Source organism: Oryza brachyantha, chromosome 5, assembly GCF_000231095.2.
Source record: "Oryza brachyantha chromosome 5, ObraRS2, whole genome shotgun sequence".
Classification (NCBI taxonomy): Eukaryota; Viridiplantae; Streptophyta; class Magnoliopsida; order Poales; family Poaceae; genus Oryza; species Oryza brachyantha.
The window spans coordinates 3,363,549-3,371,015 of NC_023167.2; positions in this window are offsets into that span (position 1 = coordinate 3,363,549).

Sequence of the window (7,467 nt, forward strand, 5' to 3'; positions counted from 1 at the left end):
TGTTTTGGAACGGAGGGGTAAGTTCTACCGGCCTAGGAAGTTCGTCGGGGCATTTTTCCTTCTTCGTGGCTTGCTACATGGAGTTAGGGTTGTTTTTTTTTTTTGTTGCGGTGCGACGAAACTTGGTAACAATGACATGCTGGAGTATCCTTACATGTGTGCTAGTGTTAGTCACAGGGAGAAAGTTGCACGTTGGTGGTTTTGGTTGACGCCCATTCTGGAAAGTTGGAGCTATTGATTGTTTTGGTGGTAAGATTAGCAAAGATTACACAGGTAGTGTAATTGGAGTTGTTATATCACTTTTACGGCGAGCTCATCATCAATTCTCTGCTTTGGGATTGTCAGTGGGTTGGTGCTTGGTGAAGGTCTTCTTTTTAACCCATCTATGTCTTTACTTTTACTTATTGAAATATAATTGACCGTATTTAGTTTGAGATAATTTAAAAAATCTTTGGTTACAATTTTAATGGTAAAATTGCTACCTCTACACTCTAGTCGTAAATATCTGGCCATCCCATCTTCTTCAATGCTCATAGTCCAATATGTTACTTGAACCGAATTTTATATCACGATAAGTTTATGAAATCTAAAAGTTTAAGAGACTCTAGAAGTACTTTTCAAGACTAAAGTATTCAAATGTTTTAATGCTTCAAAAGTAGGTCGGATACTTTCTAAAATGTCAGGTATTAATGAACAGGGCTAGCTGGAATTTGGTGTTGTCGCTGTTTGCATAACAGTGGACTACCTTCTAAACCGTCAGCCAACTCTTTTGTGATATGTTTTTTTGTCAAGGTTTTGTGACTCTTATTATTATTCTTTAATTGTAAACATGGAGATTAAATGCTCTCTCTCTCTCTCTCTCTCATGTCTGAACAAAATTAAACATTAGAGACCAAAATAACCTGAACAAGAAATTTAAAAGATCAATTTGACTACTATCCCTTAATTTAATGGGACATTTGCCATTTGCCATGAAAGCTCTATCAGACTGATTGATTAACATGTTAGTGGATTGTTTTGGCCTTTTGAAGTCAACTTTGGAGAAGTTGTTTATAGAACTTTTGAGAACACAGTTTGGAAAAATACAAAGGCAAGAACTACTGTAATGGTTCACTCTCAGTTAAAGATTCTAATTATGGTTCTGGTTCACTGAAAGCTAAGGTGGTATTTGGAAGGACTGAATATTTTTTACAGATTTCATAGGAATAAATCCAAGAACTTTTATACGCACATATCATAGATAGGAATTGTCCGGTACAACAAGTGTACAATTGAATATTAATTATTGAACATGCGAATAATTTGCAAAATGGTGACGATGACACAATCAGATAGATCATTTCAAATTAAAATTTAGAATTTATATTTAGAATCATGTCAATTATTTTTTTAAAAAGCATCGTTGTATTTTTGTTAATTACTTGCTTTGAATAAGACCGATATAGGAAGGAAACCAATCGGGAAACTTAGCGTTGGCATCAAAAGAATACTGGGATTCAAAATTTGAATCGTGTAAATATGTTGTACTACAATCTACTACCACCTTCGTCCTAAAATATAAATATTTCTAGATTATTTAGTAGCTATTAAAGTTGAGGAGAAAAAATATATTCCCTCTTAAAAAATGATGAATTGATCGGTGTGGCCGTGCGTAGGTGAGAATAAAATAGGAATAATTTCGAATCAAAGTGCATTAGACAAAGTACAGTAAATACGGAGAAATACTTATATTTTGGTATAAAATTTAAATATACGATGTATTTATCTGTTGAAACGGAAGTTGTAGTATGTTTCTTTGAAGGGAATAGTATGCTTTTTGAATTTTTTTTATTTCTTTTATTAATACACAAAAATGTTTTTTTATTTCATATATTTATATATCCATGCCCCAACACTATTTGAGGGTCTTGTTATTTTTAAAAAAAACATACTCTCAAAGAGCGCTCTTCGTGGCATGTCAGATGGCGTTGGGCGAGCTATATAAGGGACGGGGAATTTTGCAGGTGCCACCCTTCCACCCTAGCAAAAGACTTTTTTAATTTAGCCAAGGTACAGACTGCAAAACTGATATGGCTTGAATTCTATACGCAGCCCCATTGCATCCCTGTATAAGGACAACAAGATGCAGATTGCAAAATTAGTAGGGCATGAATTTCACACAAAGGCCCTTTGCCACCCTAACAAATGGCTCTAAGGGCACCTCCAATACAGAGTGCTTAGTGAAGTGCTTAACAATATAATTAAGCTAAGCACTATATCAATTTTTCACACAAGCACCTCTCTTTAGCACTGCATTGGAGGTACCCTAAGGGAACTGCCTGCAAAATTCACTCGTATTGTTCGCCACATCTAAAGTTACCCTAAGAGTCGTCTGCCACGTCACCAAAAAAACGTCATCTGAGATGGGGCTTTTCTTAACGAAGACTCTCAGAGGTCAATGTGGTATAGGTGTGGTATAGGTATGTAAATATATGAAACAAAAATATACTTTTATAAATATTAAAAAAATAAAATATAAAAATGAAGAAATGTCTGCGTTTCTAGGATAGTTACCACCATATTAATTACGGCCCATTACTTGGATGAAGTTGGGCTGTCATTGGCCTTCCTTAATTAACAGCTCAGGCCTCACTCAGCTATGACTACACATATTACATGATGCACCCAAATGGGCCGGGCCGAAGCACCCAAATGCTCAGGCCTCAGCTGCAGCTACACATATGACAATAGTTTTTGTTGTGGTGGTTATCGCGGTAACCGTACTTACCGTCTAAGGTTGTTAGGAGAAATTTGTTTGAATTCGAAAGTCAAAAAAGTAAAGAGATTCAAAAGAATTCCTATAAGTAGTGCCTATTTCTAGTGCTCTCGGGTGAAAACCTGGTATGAAAATACAAAGTTTGTTTCAATTGTTTAGACGAGGTGGAACTAACAAAGAGGGAAAAAAAAGTCACAATGCCCATTTAAGCCCAACGGATAGAAAAATACCTTCTCTCTCACTTGACAACATACTTTTCTAAATTGTTTTACAAGTTTCCTAATTACTTTTCTCTCATTTTTTGCAAATTTCTTTTCGCCAAATAACAGTAAATTTCAAACGATCCATGATTTACGGTCAAAGTTTCAAAAAACTATGAGTATGTTTTATAGCCAAAATATTTCACAGAACACCACCTTATACAAATCTCATCTAAATTTAGCATATCGAAACAATATTATTTAAACAAAAAAAAGTTAAACTAGCTATCAATATTAAGAAATCGATAACTAAAATTCCATAGATATGTTATAAGATGAAAACTTTGAGTAAATGCATATTTAACATGCACAAGGGCCATGCCTATGGGGGAGGAGATCCCTGAATGAAGACAGAAAAGAGAAAAAAAATAACCGATAGAGCGGGGAGCTCTACCTTAAGTTTTCTCATACATATAATTCCAACAAAAAAACATATAAACACCACGAGAGTAGCGTACTGTGTCTCCGCACGGCTCGAACTTATATAATCGCGTTGCTCATGGGATTTTTTTCCCTCATATCCTCCTTCTCCTACACATTTAATCCAACGGTATCTGCAGCCCACAGCTTTTCTCATGCTACTTGGGCCGAACACGAAAATATGGTCGACCAACCTTCCGTTAAAGGAGTTCACCCTCCAAGGATACGCCTAGGGGCGGAATATCCTGTACTTAAAACCACGAAATCCTATCAACCAGTTATATATATCAACCATAACGTGTTGGTCGGAGTCTGGTGTTTGGGACCGATACTTTGATGAAGAATTTAAATTTGTTGCGAGTGTTCTTCGGAACGCCTATTCACCACACTATGCGACATCATGGTCCTTTCATCGAAGAGAATGGCTAGCTCAGGGTCCTCTAAGTGTTTGTTCCTTGATGATTTAGAACTTGGTGACGGAATAATCCTATCTCAACTCGTTAACAAATTTAAACAAGCAAAGCCAAGTCATCCACGAGTGAGCTCGGGAACCACGTGTTCGTTTTACGGTTACGGACTTCGTCTCTAAATATTTGACGTCGCTTTTATACACGTTTGACTATAAGTCTTATTTAATTTTTTTTTCAAATACGTAAAGTTATATATATACATAAAAGTATATTTAACAATAAATTAATTAATAATTATGTAATTTTTTTAAATAAGACAAATAGTCAAACATGTATAAAAATATCAACATCGTCGAGTATTTAGGGACAGACCGAGTATAGTGTAAGTAGCAGGCTATAGCTAGCAATAGCATGCATGCATGTATGCCTGGTTCATGGACACCGCGATTGCAAATCCCAAAAGCTAGCGCAGTAGAAATGTAGAATATATACCTTTGCCTTTGTGTGTAGTGCATCGCACTGTCAGATGTAAAGTTGGCTGTGATTGTTCCGTTTGCCTGCAACGTGTTTCAACAGAGCCCACACTTCACGGCTCGTTCAGAACGGAGTATGACTTCTCCCAGAACTTAACGGAGCTTAAACTAACCAGATGAAAACCCTTTATTAAAATTCATTCGTTCAAATAGAACCAGCTTAATAATATCGCTTTAACTTTTAACCATGACATTTGAACATTGGTTTCATTCAACCTTCTAGAAGTTTCATATGTTTGTGTGTGCGTGTGTGGATGTTAAGAACATATGTTCACGTGCACATACAATCTTAGCCCTTCATATATCGATATGTGCACCATATTAGAATATGAAAAATACGTTCTATTATATATTTTCATATATTTGTACATATATGTATAAATATGTGTATACATATGTGTGTAATTATTGCATTATAGTTAATTTAGTAAAATGAAGAACATATATATTAGAATTTAAAAAGGTAGAGGACAAAAGAATTGGCATTCAAAAAGTGAAAACGTTCCAGTCTTTGTGACTTTGCATTTATTTGTTGGTAGACTAAAAATATACTCCTCCATTTCATACATCTTTATAGACTTATCTATACTAATCTATTGATCACAATATATACTAGTTTATATATGTATCAAATTTATTATCATCTATAGACAAGATTAGAGATGAATCCAGAACAAAAATAATCAGAGGTTTTGTAGGTGTCATTATACATATAATATTTTTATTTTCAACATGATAAATATAGACTAAAACTGCTAAATATTATAATTATATCTAGGATCTAGTACCCAGCTAGCATACCATAAAAAAAGCCACTTGACCGAAGCAGAAAGTCTTACGTTATAAAATAAATAAAACACATTATAACATTTTCACTTCTGTTTATGTTTATGCTTGTATTTCAGTCAATTCTCCATCCATTGGCTTTTATCAACTCGACTATGCAATCTTACCCGATCGAGCAAGCATGGGCCCGAAACACTGCACGCGGGCGTCCCTAATATCGTCCTTTCGTACGTCGGGTGCAACTGATGAGTAAACCGACCTCTGTCAACTTGATGGCTGCCAGTTGTTTGCACAACAAAATTAGCGGCAATGATAGGGCCAACCAATATACGCACAGGTGACGGATGTTCACGCATCCGATCCTTGTCACCTGTCACCCGCACCGACGGCTCCACCTCATCTGATAGTCCTTTCAACCATTTCGCTTTTCGATATGCTTATATACTAAAACCCTATTTAGTGTACGAAAAAAAATTTAGGTATTATATCGAACGTTTGATCAGACATCGGAAGGGGTTTTTGGACACAAATAAAAAAACTAATTTTATAAACCACCGGACGAATTTATTAAGTTTAATTAATCCGTCATTAGCATATGTTAGTTAATGTAACACTTATGACTCATCGTGGATTAATTAGGCTCAAAAGATTTGTCTCGTGATTTTCGTGCAAACTGTGCAATTAGTTTTTCTTTTAGTCTATATGTAATGTTTCATGCATGTGTTGAAAGATTCGATGTGATGCTTTTGGGCAAATATTTCTGCCAATTAAACATTCGCTAAATTTAATTTTTTAATTAGCCTTTAATTTGGAGTTGATTTTAGAGTTTTTTTATCATATTTTATTTTTTAGTGTTTGCTTTTATATTAGCAAGAAGTTTTATTCATAAATTATTTTTTTAATTATAAATATATACCGTTCAGATTTTTCTATGAAAAAGCAAAACATCAAGGGCCTTATCGTCGACGCCTTAATTTAATTCTCTCTATAAAAACTTACTATGTCGGTTGTGGCGTTTTCGGATAACAGTTAGCAATATAATCTCTTCTAATAGATGACGTGATTTACTTTTAAATCTTAAGTTTAACCATTCATTTTATACATAATTATCGTGTATTTCAATATGATTTACTACTACTGCTGCTGCTGCTATTATTATTATTATTATTATTATTATTATTATTATTATTATTATTATTGTTGTTATTATTATTATTATTATTATTTACTTGGGTAGAGGGAGGTGGGGCCAGAGCGACGGTCCATATTTGGCCAGCAATGTGGATTTGGAAGCCTGTATTAGTTCTCCCGGCGAATTTGATCATTTGATAGCCTTTCTCCATGGAAGATCTTGTTTTGTTTTCATCTGTGGTAATTAAGGCTGGGGTTTAACGACCGCGTGCACTTGCATTTGCAGCTGCTGCACAGATCGATGGTCACTAGCTGCACTGCACTGCACTGCAGGCAACAGTGGTGGCCACCTTTGGCCGGGCCCCACTTGGCACTGTTGGTAGCCACCTGTCACTGGAAGGCAGCTACCCGTCCTGGCATGTTGAGAATCCACAAATATATAGTCCCAGTTTAGTTTATAAAGTTTTTTGTCGAAAATATCACGTCAAATCTTTATACATTTAAATAAAACATTAAATATAGGATTAATTAGATCTATGCCATTATAAATTTGTAAGTTTTAAAATATACCAATACAATTTGGCTAATTGTAAGAATGACATTATAATTTTAGAACTATTAGAAATATGCCACTCCGTACCCTTTCGGTGTATTTTTTGGACCATATTGCCCATCTATTGGTTACTGTGACTTTGGCATGTGCAAAGGGCAATTTGGTCCAAAAATGGCATATCTGAAATAGTTCTAAAATTATAATGGCATATTCACAATTAGTCGAATTGTAATGGCATATTTCAAAACTGGTAAAATTATAATGGCATGTATCTAATTAACCCTTAAATATATACATAAACATTAAAACTAACTACACAGTTATAGGAAAAATCGTGAGATAAACCTTTTAAGCCCAATTAGTATATGATTAGTCATAAGTATTGCAGTAATCAATATGTGCTAATGATGGATTAATTAGACTCAAAAGATTCGTCTCACGGTTTTCGGGCAAAATCTGAAATTTGTTTTATAGTTAGGCTACATTTAATACTTCAAATATATAACCGTACGCGTCAATGTGACGTTTTTCCAAAAAAAAAATTACCACTCAACAGGGCCATAGTCTAGAGATATGAGAGATAAAGAGAGAGAGAGTCAAGGAGAAGCAGCAAGCGGGG